Source organism: Marmota marmota, unplaced genomic scaffold (assembly GCF_001458135.2).
Source record: "Marmota marmota marmota unplaced genomic scaffold, marMar, whole genome shotgun sequence".
Classification (NCBI taxonomy): domain Eukaryota; kingdom Metazoa; phylum Chordata; class Mammalia; order Rodentia; family Sciuridae; genus Marmota; species Marmota marmota.
The window spans coordinates 14,770,516-14,787,696 of NW_026000016.1; the positions used below are offsets into that span (position 1 = coordinate 14,770,516).

At 33.8% G+C, this 17,181-nt stretch overlaps 1 pseudogene; it reads left to right on the plus strand.

Annotated features, from left to right (window-relative positions):
* LOC107140261 overlaps positions 1–17,181 on the plus strand; it is a 74,403-nt pseudogene that overhangs the window by 32,192 nt on the left and 25,030 nt on the right.

Consider the following 17,181-nt stretch of genomic DNA (forward strand, 5'->3'; position numbering starts at 1 on the left):
ATTTGATGTAATATCAATTCTATAGCATGTAAAACTAATTTAATAGCTGTTCTGTTTTTAATACTCAATAATATCCATACTATAGCTTGCAAAATTAATAACTGCCCTGTGGCCTTTAATGTTAATATTAATCCTTGTCATATCTTTGAAAACTAATGTAATAGACCATGTAGTCTTTTGTGGTAAAATGATATTCATTATTGAGCTGAAGCTATAATATAGTTACACTGAGTTTTCAATACTAAATTAATATCCTTAGTATAGCATCTTAAACTAATATAATAGATGGCCTGTGAACTTTAGTATTAATTTAACATCTTAAAGTAAATAGCATCTTAAACTGATATATGTACTGTGGCTTTTAATATTAATATGACATCTATATTAGTGAATCAAATACTAATATAATAGGTACCCAATGGCTTCATTACTAATTGGTGTTTATATATAGCATCTAAAATTAATATAAAACCTGCCTGGTGGCCATTAATATTAATGCAATAATATTATGAACATAATGAATCTAATATATATTACACATATTATATTCCATACAACTGTATCTGCACCTAATATAATATCTACTCTGGGGCCTCTAATATTAGTATAAATGTTCATACTATAGTGTCTCAAACTGATACAATAATTGCCCATTGGTTTTGCATACTAATGTAATATGCATAATAAACCATCAGAAACGAATATAATACCTACCTGTGACTATTAACAGTAATGTAATATCCATACTACTAACTGCCACTAATATAATATCTGCCCTGTGGCCCTTATTATTAATGCAAAATCCATACTGTAACATCTTTTTAATTTTAAAATATTTTTATTAGTTGTAGATGAACACAATGCCTTTGTTTTATTTATTTATTTTTATGTGGTGCTGAGGATCAAACGCAGTGCCGCACATGTGCTAGGCAAGTGCTCTACCACTGAGCTCCAAACCCAACCTCTATACTATAATATCTTAAACTAATAAAATAGCTTTCTTGTGGCCTTTAATATTACTAATGTATGAATATACATACATACATACATACATACACATTGTGACTTCTAATAACAATAGAATAACTTACCTGTGGCCTTCTATATTAATATTATATCCATACACAAATATAATAGGTCTCTTCTGACTCTCAATATCAATGTAGCATTCCTACTACAGTATCTAAAACTAATATACTACCTATCCTGTGCCCTTAGTACTAATATGGCATCCATAAAATAGCACCTAAATCTTATGTGATATCTGCTATGTGATCTTTAATACTAATGTAACATATAAAACTAATATAATAGCTGCCCTGTGGCCTATAATAATAAGATATCAATACTGTAGCATCTAAAACTAAAAGAACAGCTGCTTTATGGTCTATAGTATTCATATGATATTCATATTATAGACTATAAAACTCATGTGATAGCTGCCTGTGGCATTTAATGCTGATATGGTATCCATATAAAAACATTAAAAACTGATAGATTAGCTGTGGGCTTAATATTAATATAATATTCATATGGTGGCCTCTAAAACTGAAATAATTGCTGCCTTGTGTCCTTTTAATACTAATCCAGTATCCAAATTGTAGCATCTAAAACTACTATAATAGGTGTTCTGTGGCCTTCATAACTAATATATCTATAATTGTAGCATCAAAATTTAATATAATAGCTGCCCTGTGGTATTTAATATTAACATGATATTCATATTGTAGCATAAAGATATAAGATAATATATACTAATATAATATCCAAAGTTTGGCATCTAACATGAATATAATGGCTGTTCAGTTGCCTTCAATACTAATACAGTATCAATACTGTGGCAGCTAGAACTAATAAAATAGCTGCCCTGTAGCCTTAAAAACTATTATGTTATCCATATTATAGCTTCTATAGCTAAAATATTGTCTGTTCTGTGATCTTTAATATTAATATGATATCCATATTACAGCCTCTAAAACCAATATAAAAGATGGCCTGTGGCCATCTAATATTAATATAATATTCATACTTTAGCCATAAAACTAAAATAACAACTGCCCTGTAGCATTTAAATATTAATTTAATATGCATTATTTGGCCTATAAAACTAACATAGTAGCTGCCATGTGGCCTTTAATATTAATATAATATGTACACCGTGGCCTATAATCTAATAAAATGGCTGTCTCATGGCCTTTAGTACTAATATGATATTTATACCATAGTATTCACAATTAATATCATAGTTTTCCTGTGACATTTTCAAGTTATATAATACAGTTATTATAGATTTTAAAGCTAATGTAACAATTTCCCTGTGACCTTTACTTTTAACATAATATCTATACTATAGTATCTAAAACTAATATGATAGCTGCCCTATGATCTTTTTTTTATTGGTTGTTCAAAACATTACAAAGCTCATGATATATCATCTTTCATACATTTGACTCAAGTGGGTTATGAACTCCCATTTTCACCCCAAATACAAATTGCAGAATCACATCAGTTACACACTCACATTTTTACATAATGGCATATTAGTGACTGTTGTATTCTGCTACCTTTCCTATCCCCTACTATCCCCCCTCCCCTCCCCTCCCATCTTTCTTCTCTTCCTCATCTGCTGTTGTTCAATTCTCTCCCTTGTTCCCCCCCCCCTTTTCCCGCCCTATGATCTTTAATACCAACATGATATCTATACAATAGCATTAAAATTGATATACGAGTGCCCTGTGGCTTTTAACATTAATATAGCATCTTTAGTAGAGTATCTAATACTGATATAATATCTGCCCTGTGAACTTTCATGTTAATATGATATAGATACTATAGCAACTAAAACTAGTTAAATCACTGACCTGTTTCCTTTATTATTAACATGATATCCAAATACATTTCTTATGGCCTTTACCATTAATATGATATCCACAGTGTGGCCTCTAGAACCAATGTAATTGCTTCAATGTTGCTTTCTTGCTAATATGATGCCCATAAAATAGCATCTACAACTAATGCAATAGCTGCACTGAAGTCTTGGCATGAATTTGATATTAATACCATGGCATCTGAAATGAATATAATACTTGGCCTGAGGCAAGTAATACTAATACAGTATTTATTGCATAGTATCTAAAGCTAATATAATAATTATTCCTGTGTCCTTTAATATTACTTTGATATCCGGCTACAACATCTAAAACTAAATGATAGCTGCACCTTTCCTTTTATTTGTACTATCCATAGTGTAGCATCTGATACTAATATATTAATATTTAGGTAACATTTTTATTTAGTATCTAATATAATATCTGTCTGGTGGCTTTTAAAACTAATATGATATTAGTATCATAAACAGGTATTATAGCATCTAAAACTAATATTATACTATATCATCTAAAACTGATGTAATATTTGTCCAGTTGCCTTTAATATTAATATAATATCCATACTTGTGCATATACAACTAATGTAGTACTGCCTTGTGGCTTGTTATTTTATCCATAGTACAGTATCAAAACCTGATATCATAGCTGCCCTGTGGCTTTTAATTCTAATGTAATATCCATACATAGCATCTAAAACAAATGTAGTAGCTAATCTGTGGCCTTATTATTAATATGATATCCATAGTTAGGCATATAATACCAATAGTTGTCTTATTGCCTCAATACTAACATTTTATCCACATGTAGCACACGAAACTAATAAAATAGGTATGTGGTGGTGCTAAAGACCAATCTGATGTCTATAGTGTAGAATCTGTTACTAATCGATTAGCTGCCCTCTAGCCTTTAATATTATTATAATGTCTATACTATACTTTCTACAATTTATACAATAGCTGCTGTGTCACATTTTATGTTACTGGAATATCCATAGTATTGCATCTAAAACTAATTTAATATCTTCCCTGTGGTCTTTAGTACTAATATTTTATCCACACTATAGCATCCAAAATTAATATAATACTGTACTGTGGACTTCAATATTAATATTATCGCCATTCTTCAATCACTAAAACTAATAAAATAACCGATCTGTGGCCTTTAATATTAACATAATATCTATAACTTTGTCCTCTAAAACTAACATAATATCTGCCATGTAACCTTTAATATTAATAAAATATACAAACTGTGACATATAAACTTATATAATGGCTGCCCTGTGGCCTTTAATACTAGTATGATATCCACATGTCATATCAAAAGCTAACAAAATAGCTGCCCTCTTGTTTTAGTCAGCTTTTTCATTGCTGTGACTAAAAGCACTATTGTAGAAGAGGAAAGGTTCATTTGGAGACTCACAGTTTTAGAGTTCTCAGTCCACAGACAGCTGGATCCATTCCTTGGAGCTTAGGATGAGGCAGGACATTGTGGTGGAAGAGTGTGAGTTGGGTGTGGTCTATCTAGCTCCTGAGATGCCCTCAAGCCACCTTTCTTATTTTCTCTGGTCAAAGTCTTTAGCATTTCATTAGTAATGGTAAAGTCTTTAAAAACTGCAATTTCCTTAGTCCCAGTTTTACTCCCACCTTTCAAGTTCATGTTTCAAATTTGTTCTGCTTTCTGCTCCTGAATATCAAAATAAACTTGGCTGAAAGCCACCAACAATACCCGTGCCACTTCCTGATTCTATGCTCCCTAGACATTTCTCGGGCCAGGTTAAGATAGATGTCTATCACTTTTAAAATCAGCCTCACAGAAAATATCAGGACATAAGCAAAATGCAGACAACTTCTCAGCCAGATCATAACATTAATGGCCTCTAGTCCACTTACCAATAGTGTCCTCCTCTGAACCCTCTCAAGCCCTGTCTTCACTATTCATGGTCCCATTGGGATTCTGGTCTTCTGAGCTCTCACAGAATTGGCCATTAAGTTCTTCTTACAAAGTCCAAACCATTTCCAGCTTGCACTGTTGAGCATCTCAAAATTTCTTGCACCACTTTCAAAAAAGCACCAAAAGCTTCTGAACCATATGGTGAGGTTAGTCACAGCAGTGACTCCACTTCTTGGTACTAATTTATTTTATTCAGATTTTTTACTGCTCTGACTAAAAGACCCAACCAGTACAATTATAGAGGAGGGAAGGTTATTAGGGGACTCATCGTTTCAGAGGTCTCAGTCCACAGATTGCTGGTTCCATTCCTTGGAGCTCAAAGTGAAGCAAGACATCATGGTGAAAGAGTGTGGTAGAGGGAAGCAGCTCTCATGATGATCAGAAAGGAGATAGCTGGCTAGCTCACTATCTCGATAGATCTCCACTTGCCAGATACAAATATATACCTCAAAGACTTACCCCCAATGCCCAGTCTCCTCCAGTCACACCCCACCTGCCTCCAGTTACCACTCAATTCATCCAATCAGGTGATTGATTTACTGATTGGGTTAAGGCTATTATAGCCCAATAATTTCTTCTCTGAACCTTCTTGCATTGTCTCACCCATGAACTTTGGGAGACACCTCACATCCAAACCATAACACCTGTAGTGATTATAATTAATATATTATCCTATTATAGATTCTAAAACTAATATAAGTGCTGCCCTATGGCCATTAATACTAACATGATCTCTATTCTATACAGTCTACCACTAATATAATAGCTACCCTGTGGCCTTTTATAGTAATATAATATCCATACTATATTGTTCATATTATAGCTTCTAAAACTAATACAATTTCTGCCCTATGGCCTTTAATACTAATATGATCTCCATACTATACAGTCTAGAACTAATATAATAGCTGCCCTGTGACATCAAATACTAATATGATATCTGCACTGTAGCATCTAAAAGTAATAAAATTAATAAAATGGACTAATTCCTCTTATCTAATGACATCCATATAAATATAACAAAGTGACTCAGCTGTGGTCTTTAATAATAATGTAATATCTATACTATAGCATCTAAAACAGAAGAGCTGTTCTGTGGCCTGTAATACTAATATAATATGAATTCTAAAGATAATAGAATAACTGTATTTTGGCCTATAATATTCTAAATATATCCACAGCACAGCCTCTAAAACTAGTATAATAACTGCCCTGTGGCTTTAATGCTAATATCATGTGCATACTATTGAATGTAAAGCTAATATAATAACTGCACTAAGGCCTTCATTATCAATGTGATATAAATACTATAGCATATTAAACTAATATAGTAGCTGCCCTGTGGCATTTTTATTAATGTGATAGGTATACTGTAGCATCTAATTCTGATATAATGGCTGATTTGTGAACTTTAATATTAATAAACTATCAATAATTCAGCACTTAAATAAATATAATAGCTGCCCTTCAGCCTTTAATGTTGATATGATATCCATGCTATAGCATCATATACTAATATATTAACTTTCTTGTAATCTTTCATATTAATGATTTCCAACATGTAATATCTAAAATATAATAGCTGCCATGTGGTTTAAAAAATGCTGTAATATCAATAATATAGAATTTAAAATTTATATAACAGCTTCCATGTGGCCTGTATATTTATATGATATCCATACTATATTATCTGATACTAAAGTAATAGCTGCCTTGTAGTCTTTTACAGTAATGTGATATTCATACTATAGCCTCTCAATCTAACAGAATAGCTCTCCTGTGGCCTTTAATACCAATGTAATATACATACTGTCTTATGTAATCTAACTTAATACTAATAACCTAATATATATTCCCTGTGTCCTTTAATATTAAAGCAATATCAATATATAGCATTTTAAACTAACATATGTCCCTGTGCTTCTAATACTAACACAATGTCCATACTATAGCACCTAATACTAATATAATAGATGACTTGTGTTCCTTAATACTACTATGATATCCATATTATAGACTCTAAAACTGATACAATAGCTGCCCTGTGACCTTTAATATTGATGTACTATCTATACTATAGAATTCTGTACTAATATATTAGCTGCCTATGGTTTTTTATAATAATATATGTATTCTATCACATCTCAAGCTAATAATAGATGCCCTGCATTTCTTAAGATTAATGTAATAATCATATGGTACCATCTCTAACTAATGTAATAGGTGCCTTGTGACCTTAAATATTAATATCATAATAATTAATATAATATTGATATTATATTAATACATGTCTTGTGCCCTTAGTAATAATCACATATGATCTGACACTAGTATACTAGATACTTTATGTCCTTTAATACTAGTATGCTATCCATAGTATAGCATCTAAACATAATATAATAGCTTCCTGGAATTTTTAATATTAATATAATAAACATATTGTACCCTTAGTTTTGAATATATAATAGCTGCTCTGTGTCCTTTAATACTAAAATAATATCTACATGATAGCATCTAAAATAACAGCTGTACTTTGGCCTTCATATCAATATAATATTCATAATATAGAACCTAAAACTAATATAATGGCTTTTTTTATGGCCTTTAATACTTATATCCATACAGTGGCATCTGAAAGTGATGCAGTAGCTTCTCTGTGGCCTTCAATACTAAAGATATGCATAGTGCAATATCTAAAACTAATACAATACCTGCCTTTACTGGCCTTTATCACTAAGATAATATATAAAGTATAGCATCTAAAACTAATATGATAATTACCATGTGGACTTTGATACTAATATAACATTCATAATATACTATTTGAAATAAATATAATAGCTGTGCTTTGGCTTTTAATATGATATAATATTTGTACTATAGCATCTAAAGCTCATATAATAGCTTCCCTGAGTCTTTAATACTATTATGAAATTCAAAGGAAGCATTTAATATTAATATAATAGTTGCTTTTATAGCTGTTAGTTGTAGTATAATATCCATGCTATATCATCCAAAATGTAATAATTGCCCTGTAGGCCTTTTTAGTAAAATGATATCCATACTCTAGCATCTCAAGCTAATATAATAGTTGCCCTCTGGTAATCAATAGTAATGTAGTATTCATTTTATTGCATCTTAAACTGATGTAATAGATATTCTGGACCTTTAATATTAACATAATATTTATGCTAGAATCTAAAACTAACATAAAATGTAACCCGTGTTCTTTAATCTAACATAATATTCACTTTAAAACATCTTAAACTAATGTAATATAAGTCTTTGATCTTTAACACTAATGTAATATTCATATTATAGCATTCAATATTAATAGCTTCCCTTTGGCCTTTAATATTAATATAACATTTATACTATGCCACCTTTTAAAAAATATTTATATTTTTATGTGGTGTTGAGGATCGAACCCAGTGTCTCATGCCTGCTAGGCAATTGCTCTACCTCTGAGCCACAACTCCAACCCTATATTATGCCATCTTAAAAATCATACAATATCTGCCCTGTGACCTTTATTATTATATTTATATAAATCCATACTACAGTATCTAAAACTATTATAATAGCTGCCCTGTGACATTTAATATCAATAGGATATCCCTACTAAGTCCTTGAAAACTATATGAATTAGCTTAGTAGCTTCTATATGAATTTTGTTACTAATATAATATCTATCCTGTAGCATCTAAAACTAAAGGACAGCTGCCTTGTAGCCTTTTATATTCATTTAATACCCATAGCAGCATCTAAAACTGATTCAATAGCTATAGTGTATCTTTTAATATTAACATGATTTTTCACATTATAGCATCAAAAATGATATAGCTATCCTGAGGCCTTTAATACTAATATGAGAGCCATATTTTAGCATCTAAAACTGTTATAATAGTTGCTCTGTGGCCTTTAATATTAATATGATGTCCCTACCGAGTCCTCTAAAACTAGTTAGTTTTCCTATGTCTTTTATTACTAATATAATATCCATCCTAGAGAATCTCAAACTAAAAGAATAGTTGTCTCGTGGCCTTTTATATTAATATAATACCTAAAATTGATAAAATATCTGCCCTCTGGCCTTAAAAACTGATATCATATAGAAACTATAGATGCTAACACTATTATAACAGCTGCCTTGTGGTCTCTAAAACCAAATGATGTCCACACTATAACATCTATAACTAATATAATATCTGCCATGTGTCCTTTAATACTATGGAAATTTTCATACTCTAGCATCCTAAAGTAATAGCTTCCCTGTGGCTTTCAACACTAATATAATATTCATACTATGTCATCTAAAGTTAATATATATATTATTAATATATATATATATTAACTTTAGATGAAATAGTGTGTGTGTGTGTGTATATATATATATATATAATATGACACATCTAATACTAATAAAATAGCCATGTTGTAGCCTTTATAGTACTATAATATTCATAATATAGCATCTAAAATAAATATAATAGCTGCCTTGTGACCTTTTATATTAATTAATATCCATATTATAGCATCCTAAGCTAATATGATGTATATCCTGTGACCTTTAACACTATATACTATTCACATATTAGTACCTAAAACTGATAAAATAACTGCCCTTTGGCCTGAAACATCAATGTATTATTTATACTTTGTTATCTCAAGCTAATGTAATAACTGACATGTGGCTTCTCATATTTATATTATGTCCATAGAATAGCATAAAAACTAATATAATAGCTGACATCTGGCCTTTGAGTTAATGTAATATTAATAAAATAACATCTTAAACTAAAATAATAGGTAAAATTTGGTCCTTAATACTAATAGATATAACATGTATATTATAGAATCTTATACTAATATTACATGATTCTGCCCTTTTGCCTTTAGTTTTAATATAATATCCACAGTATAGCATTTGAAACTAATTTCATAACTATTCTATGGACTTCAATATTAATATAATATTTGTGCTTTGGCATTATAAACTAATATAATAGCTGCTCTATGACCTATAATGTTAGTGTAATATCCATACTAAATGCTTTTAAAACTGGTGTAATAGATGCCCATTGGCCTTAATACTGATAAGATATCTAAACTATAGTACCTAAAATTAATGTAATAGCTGTGCTGTGGCCCTGAATACTACTGTAATATACATACTATAGCATCTAAAACTAATATAATAGCTGACCTGTAGTGTTTAATGCTAATATGATATGTATATTATAGCCTCTAAAACCAATGAAATAGATGTCCTGTGGCTTTTAATATTAATATACCTTTTTTTCTATGACTTGTATATTTCTATGACCAATATAATAATTTCATGGTCAAATTTCATATTTATTTATTGTCCATATTATAGCATCTAAATAGATAAATAGATGCCCTGTGGCATTTAATATGAACATTATATCCATATTATAGCACTTTAAACTAATATAATATATGCTTTATGGCCAATAACTAATATAATATTTCTATAATATTATCTAAAATTAATATATTAACTGCCCTGTTGACTTTAATACTAATGTGATATTCATACTCAAGCAACTAAAAGTGGTTTAAATGTTTACCTGTGGCCTTTAATACTAATATGGTATCTATACTAGAACATCTAAAATTGATAAAATGACTGTGATACCAGTGACGAGTTCTGCTTCTTCACATGTTGAAGTATAACATTAGAGAAGCACACTAAGGCAAGCATATAAGACAGGGTTTATTTAAAAAGGGGTAACAGACTTCTCCCAGGAGAGAGAAAGAGGCCATTGCTGGTATTCTGGTATCCCAAGAGCCTTTTTATATGTCTTAGACTTCTTTTGTTCTTTTGCTATCTTCCCCTTATCTCTCTCATTCTTGCATACATGACTAGGTCCAGGAGATGCTCAGTGGGATGGCCAAAAGGTGAGAAGCAGATGGGCTAGAGGGATCAAAATGGAGTGATCTGGGCAGGAAGGGGGCCCAGGGTGAATTAATTAGCAACTTTTACAACTCCCTCTAGGGAAGGACAATTTCTGGGCAGGTTACCTTAGCAACAAGTTAGAGCAGGGGCAGATTGTCTTGATAAGGGTGGAGGAAGGGCTCTGAAGGCATTAGCATTTCAATCCCTCTCCAACATCCTGGACTAACTGTAATTGGCCTCCTTGATCTGACCTGACTCAATCTACCTATCTTTACTGACTATCTGTCTAATTTTGGCTTCAGCTGCACTTTGAACTTTGATATGAATATGATATCCATACTATAGTATACAAAGCTAATATAATAATTGTTCTGTGACATTTATAATTAATATTATGTCATCATTATGGATGTAGAACTAATATAATAGGTTCTCTGTGGCATTTAATTTTAATAAAATATTCATGCTATAGCATCCTATACTAATATTATAGCCGCTCTGTGACATTTATGATTAATATAATATCAGCATTATAGATTTTTAAAACTAACATTATAGGTACTCTTTGACCTTTAATTTTAATATAATATCTATACTATAGCATCTAAAAGTAATATAATAGCTGACCTTTAATATTAACATGATATCTGTACAATAGCATTGAAAATCAATATATTAGTGCCCTTCATCTTTTACTGTTAATATAACATCATTGATACAGTATCTAATACAGATATACTATTTCTGCCCTGTGTCCTTAAATGTTAATATTATATAGATATTGTAGCAACTAAAATTAATACAATAACTGCCCTGTTTCCTTTATTATTAATAATATCAATAGTGTAGCCTGGAAAAGTAATACATATCCTGTGGCCTTTAACATTAATGTAATGTATTGTGGCCTCTGAAACTAGTAATAGCTTAAATGTTGTCTTTCATGCTAATATGATGTCTGTAATATAGTACCTAAAACTAATACAATAGCTTTCCTGTTGCCTTTAAGATATTATAATATTTGTAGCGTGATATCTCAAGTTTGTAGCATGTCTCTGGGTGCAGAGACACACATTTGTAATCTCAGTAACTTGGGAGACTAAGGCAGGAGAATCACAAATTCAAAGCCAGCCTCAACAACTTAGCAAAGCCCTAAGCAATTTAGCAAGACCCTGACTCAAAATAAAAATAAAGGGCTGGGGCTGAGGCTCAGTGGTAGCATGCTTACATGGCACATGTGAAGAACTAGGTTTGATCCTCTGCAACACATAAAAATAAAATACAGGTATTGTATCCACCTACAACTAAAAAATACATATTAAAAATAATAAAAAAAATAAAAAGGGCTGGGAATGTGGCTTAGTGGTTAAGCACCCCATGCCCAATCCCTGATACCAAAAATAAAATAAATAAAAATAACAAATAAGCATGCTGTGGCCTTTAATGTTAATGAGATGTCAATACTATAGCATCTGAAACTAATATAATACTTGCCCTGTGTCAATTAATACTGATATGATATCCACAATATGACATCTAAAGCTAACATCATACTTCTCCTATGGACTTTAATATTACTGTGATATTCTACTAGAGCATTTAGAAGGTAAATAATAGCTGCACTTTTACCTGTAATGGATGGACTGTCCTTACTGTAGCATCTAAGACTAGCATATTAGCTGTCCTATGGCCTTTAATATTAATATAATATTTCATGTTAGTCTAAAAGTAATATATTAGCTGCCCTGTGGCCTTTAATGTTAATGTAATATCCATATTTAGCATCTAAAATTAAATATAATGGCTGCCCTGTGGACTTTAATATTAACATGATATCCTTACTATACCACCTAACCTCCCCTTGGTCTTTAATGTTAATGTAATATCCATACTTTAGCATCTAAAACTAACACAATAGCTTTCCTGTGCCTTCTTTACTAATAAAATATACAAAGTGCAGCATCTGCCCTGTGGCTTTTATTACTAATATATGTAGTGTAGCTTATAAAACTGACATGATAGTTGTCCTGTGACATTTGATACTCATATCTAAATATAATAGTTGTGCTGCGGCCATTTATATTCATGTAATATTTATATTATGGCATCTAAACCTAATATAATGCTGCCTGAGTCTTTAATACTATCATGATATCCATATGATAGTATCTAATATTAATATAATAGTGGCATTGTAGCTATTAATATTAATACCCATGCTATATCATTCAAAACTAATATAATAACTGTCCTGTGGCCTTTTGTAGTAAAAAATATCCATACTATGGCATTTCAAATTAATATGATAATTACACTGTGGCCTTTAATACTAGTTATATCACCTTAAACATATAATAGCACCTTAAACATATAATACATGCCTGGTGACCTTTAATGTTAGTGTAATATGCATTCTGTAACATCTAAAACTAATATAAAATGTGTCCTGCATTCGTTAATGTAATGTAATATATATATTAAAGCATCTTAAAGTAATGTAATATGTGTCTTATGGCCTTTATTACTAAAATGAGATCCATATTTTAGCATCAACACTAATATAATAGATCCCTTGAGGCCTTTAACACTAATATGATATCCATACTGTAGCTCTAAAGCTAATGTTATAGCTGCTTTGTGACACTTAACATCAATGTAATATTAATACTATAATCTGTTAAATTAATATAATAGCAGCTATGTAGCATTTATTGCTAATGTGATATCCATAATATAGCATCTACAATCAATATAATAGCTGCACTGCAGCATTTAATATAGTATCCACATGATTGCATCTAAAACTAATATAATTATTGCCCTGTTGAAACTAGTTTCTTCCTTCTATTGGTAGAGAGGTTTGCACAAGCTGCAGCCCTCTGCATCTGAGAAGTGTTGCATCTCTCAATGGTGGGCCATGCCCTCCAGTGACACAGCAGACCCCAGCGACTCAATGTCAGTTTCTTCTTCTTTCTGGTTTCTTGTCTTGTGAATTTGAAGAATGAAATCCACTGACCAGGATGCGTGAGTGTGACAGCAGGATTTATTCATAAGAGCATAGAAACAGGACTCCCGCAGTGTGAGCAATGCAAGAGGAGCCCTGAAAAAGGTTGCCATCTGATTGTGCCAGTCTAGTATAATACTTGCACTGTGGTCCTTAATAGTACTGTATTATCCATACTATAGCAACTAAAGCTAATATAATAGGTGTTCTGTGTGTTTAATATTAATATAATATTAATAATGTGGCCTCGGAAACAGAAATAACAACTGCCTTGTGGCCTTTTATTCTAATATAATATCCTTCTACATCTTGTAAAACTAATATAATAGCTGCCCTGTAGGCCTTGAATACTAATATGACATTTATACTATATCTTGTTAATGCCCCCTCACCCTGCTTCATTACACTTCAGCTGTTCCTATAGTATCCCATCCCCAGAAGCAACATCTGCCTCAGAGAACACTGTCCCTGTCAAGGACTGAGATCCCTTCTTCCTTGTCTTAGATATGGTAAAGGTGGTGGAGGAGCTGGGAGTGGGGTTTGGGATTGTGCCCACTTGCCAGCATGTGCCCCAGAGAACATCTGAATGCTCAGAGCCTGTTTTAATACCATTAATAGGATATGAATTTGTTCCAGTACAAGTTTGGTGTGACACTCAGATACAATATTCACAATAACTGTGGGAAAAGTGGCTTGATTGTTTCAGGTCAAGTTTACATTCAGGCAAATCAGGATCTCTCCAACCTGCTCCAGAAGAATACATTCTAAGAATAGAGCAGATGTGGCCAACCAGCCCTGGATGGAGGAATGAGGCCTGCCTTCAAATGTCATCCACACTAAAACCATCCCCTTCTCAAGGTCAGCCAGGCTGAAGCCTAGCCCCTTCTCAAGGTCAAAATCAGAAAACCAAAATTTTATGGTGAACATTAGGGTTAGGATGGGAATTATGGTTGGGGTTGAGCTTGAGAAAATTTGTGGTTTGGTTTGTGGTCAAGTGTTGAGTACAGAATAGGTGGGGGTGGTTTACAGAGTAGATGTTAAATAGAAGCACATGGTTTGTGGGCTTAGATTTGGGGTTTCTAGGGTGAGGTAAAAGCTAGGAGATAGGAAATAATGTTTGTGTTTTAGAGTTATGAATAGGTAAGAGAGGTCAGGATAAGGGTCAAACCAAGACTTCATTAGAATTCAGAATCCTGAGATACTATCCTCCATACTGTATTAACATTGACTACCACCTCTGAGGACCTGCTCTGTGGCTCTACATCACTTATCAATTTTCTTTGTAGCCCTGTATCACATCCCATATGGCTTCTGGTGTGCCTTCCACTGTCCTCTTACTGATCCTGTGTAGCTCTCAACCTTCTCCTCTTATCTCTCCTGTGTAAAACCACACCAGCACCTTTCATCTCTACCTGTGTAACCCTCCACCACCTCCTCTAAGCTTTCTGTGTGTCCCTCCACCTTCTCCTCTAATCTCCCCACTTAGCCCTCCACCACCTCCTGTGTACTCTCTTGTCACTTCCTCTCAAGGGCTCATGTGTAGCCCTTGACCATCTCCTCTCATGGCTTCTTTGTAGCACTCCACCATCTCTTTTTCATCCCATCCTCTGTAGCCCTCCACCAACACCTCTCAACTCCTGTGTTTTCCTTCACCAACTGCTCTCATCTCCTGTGTATCCCTCTACCACCTCCTTTCTCAGCCCCCTGTGTAACCCTTGACAATAATCTCTTACAGGTTACTGTGTAGCCCTTCACCACCTCCTCTCTTGACAAAACTGTCCTTCCCAAGGACGCTCAGCCAGCCTCAACTCAACTGTGTTCCTGAGACTTTGACCCATTCTAGAAGTTGTTAAGGATTCTCCATGTCTTTTAATGACTTGTCCATGTAATTGGCTTTTTAGGTATTTCCTTTACATTTAATTCTTTAAATTCTAAAACCTAAGTTACCCAGATTCTTCATCAACCTTTGATTTTCTTCATTTGTGTTCTATTGCATTAAAAGGCCAAGCTGCTTACTTCTTCAGGGTTGACTCTTAGTACTTTCCTCAGATAATGTAAAGACTACTTTGGTAAGTCTATGCTTTTGTTCAAGTATTCAAAAATGTCACTTACTTACTACATTGTTGTCATGCCTTTGCCAACTCAGTGTTCACCTGGTTTCCCTCCCTCCCTCTCCCTCTCCCTGTCCCTCTCCCTGTCCCTGTCCCTCTCCCTCTCCCTCTCTCTCATTGGATCAGAGGGATTGAATCCCACATCACAAGCTACAAAACACTGATGGCTGTCAGGCAAATGTCCTGAAGCCCTGGTGCCTTCTATATCTCATAGTCCTGTGTCTGGCAGGGACTTAAGCATGGTGGGCCTCTGCTGATCTGTGATCCTTCATGCTGAGCCCTGGTGGAGGATCAGCTCCTCCCCATGACCTTCTTCTATAAAAGATACAATGCAGCCTATGTTGAGACCTGGGTTTTCTTCTGGTTGAAGCTTGGCACCAGGAGAAAACAGAAGCAGGAGGAGCAAGGGTGCTCTCCCCCCGACCCCCAGCCCTGAACATCCCATCTCTTATCCCCTGGCTCCAGATGGGTTACATTGAGTTCCCTGAACATCAACACCAGTGACTCAATCCTTGGGGACTCCCTCAAGCTATCTCTCCTAAGTCTCTGCTCAGGGTATCTTTCCATGGCTCTTTCTTTTCCTCCAGTTCCTGCCTCCTTCTCCATCCCTGAGACATTTTGCATTTGGAAAATTCGGGTACAGGGGTGGAAACCTGCCTATGAGCATACCCAGATTATCTATGGGACAGCCTCAGGCCTGACCTCCCAGGACCCTCTTTCCTTGGAACCTGCTGTTTCTAGGTGTTGGGATCAGCCACCCAAGAATCAGCTGGGGAAGTCTCCCTATTCACAAGATTCAGCTTCATTTCCAAGTGTGCCTAGGCCATCAAAGTTTCACCCTGGGAATTCCATGGTGATTGAAAATACTCTCAGATACTGGAAACATCTTCCCTCTGATACCCCATCTGGTGACCTGGACCCATAGAAAATGGGGACTGAATCCTAAGTAGTTGGGTTGCACATGGAGCTGGGGCTGGCTGGGGACTCAGTGGTGAGCTTCCAAGTAAGAAAGGGCTTCCATCATGGATCAGGACAGGAACTGGATGACCTGGGGATGGGACTGGCTGGCTGAGAATGATCCTTCACCCACATGAGTATCTCTACTAATACCTGTTTCAGTCAGTTTTTTTTTTCTTACTGTGACCAAAAGATCTGACAACAACAATTAAAGGAAGAAACATTTATTTTGGTTTCAGAGGTTTAGTCCATGGTTAGCACGCTCCATAGCTCTGAGCCTGAGGTAAGGTGGAATATCATGGTGGAAAGGCACAGTGGAAGAAAGCATCTCAGGAAATGGCAACAGGA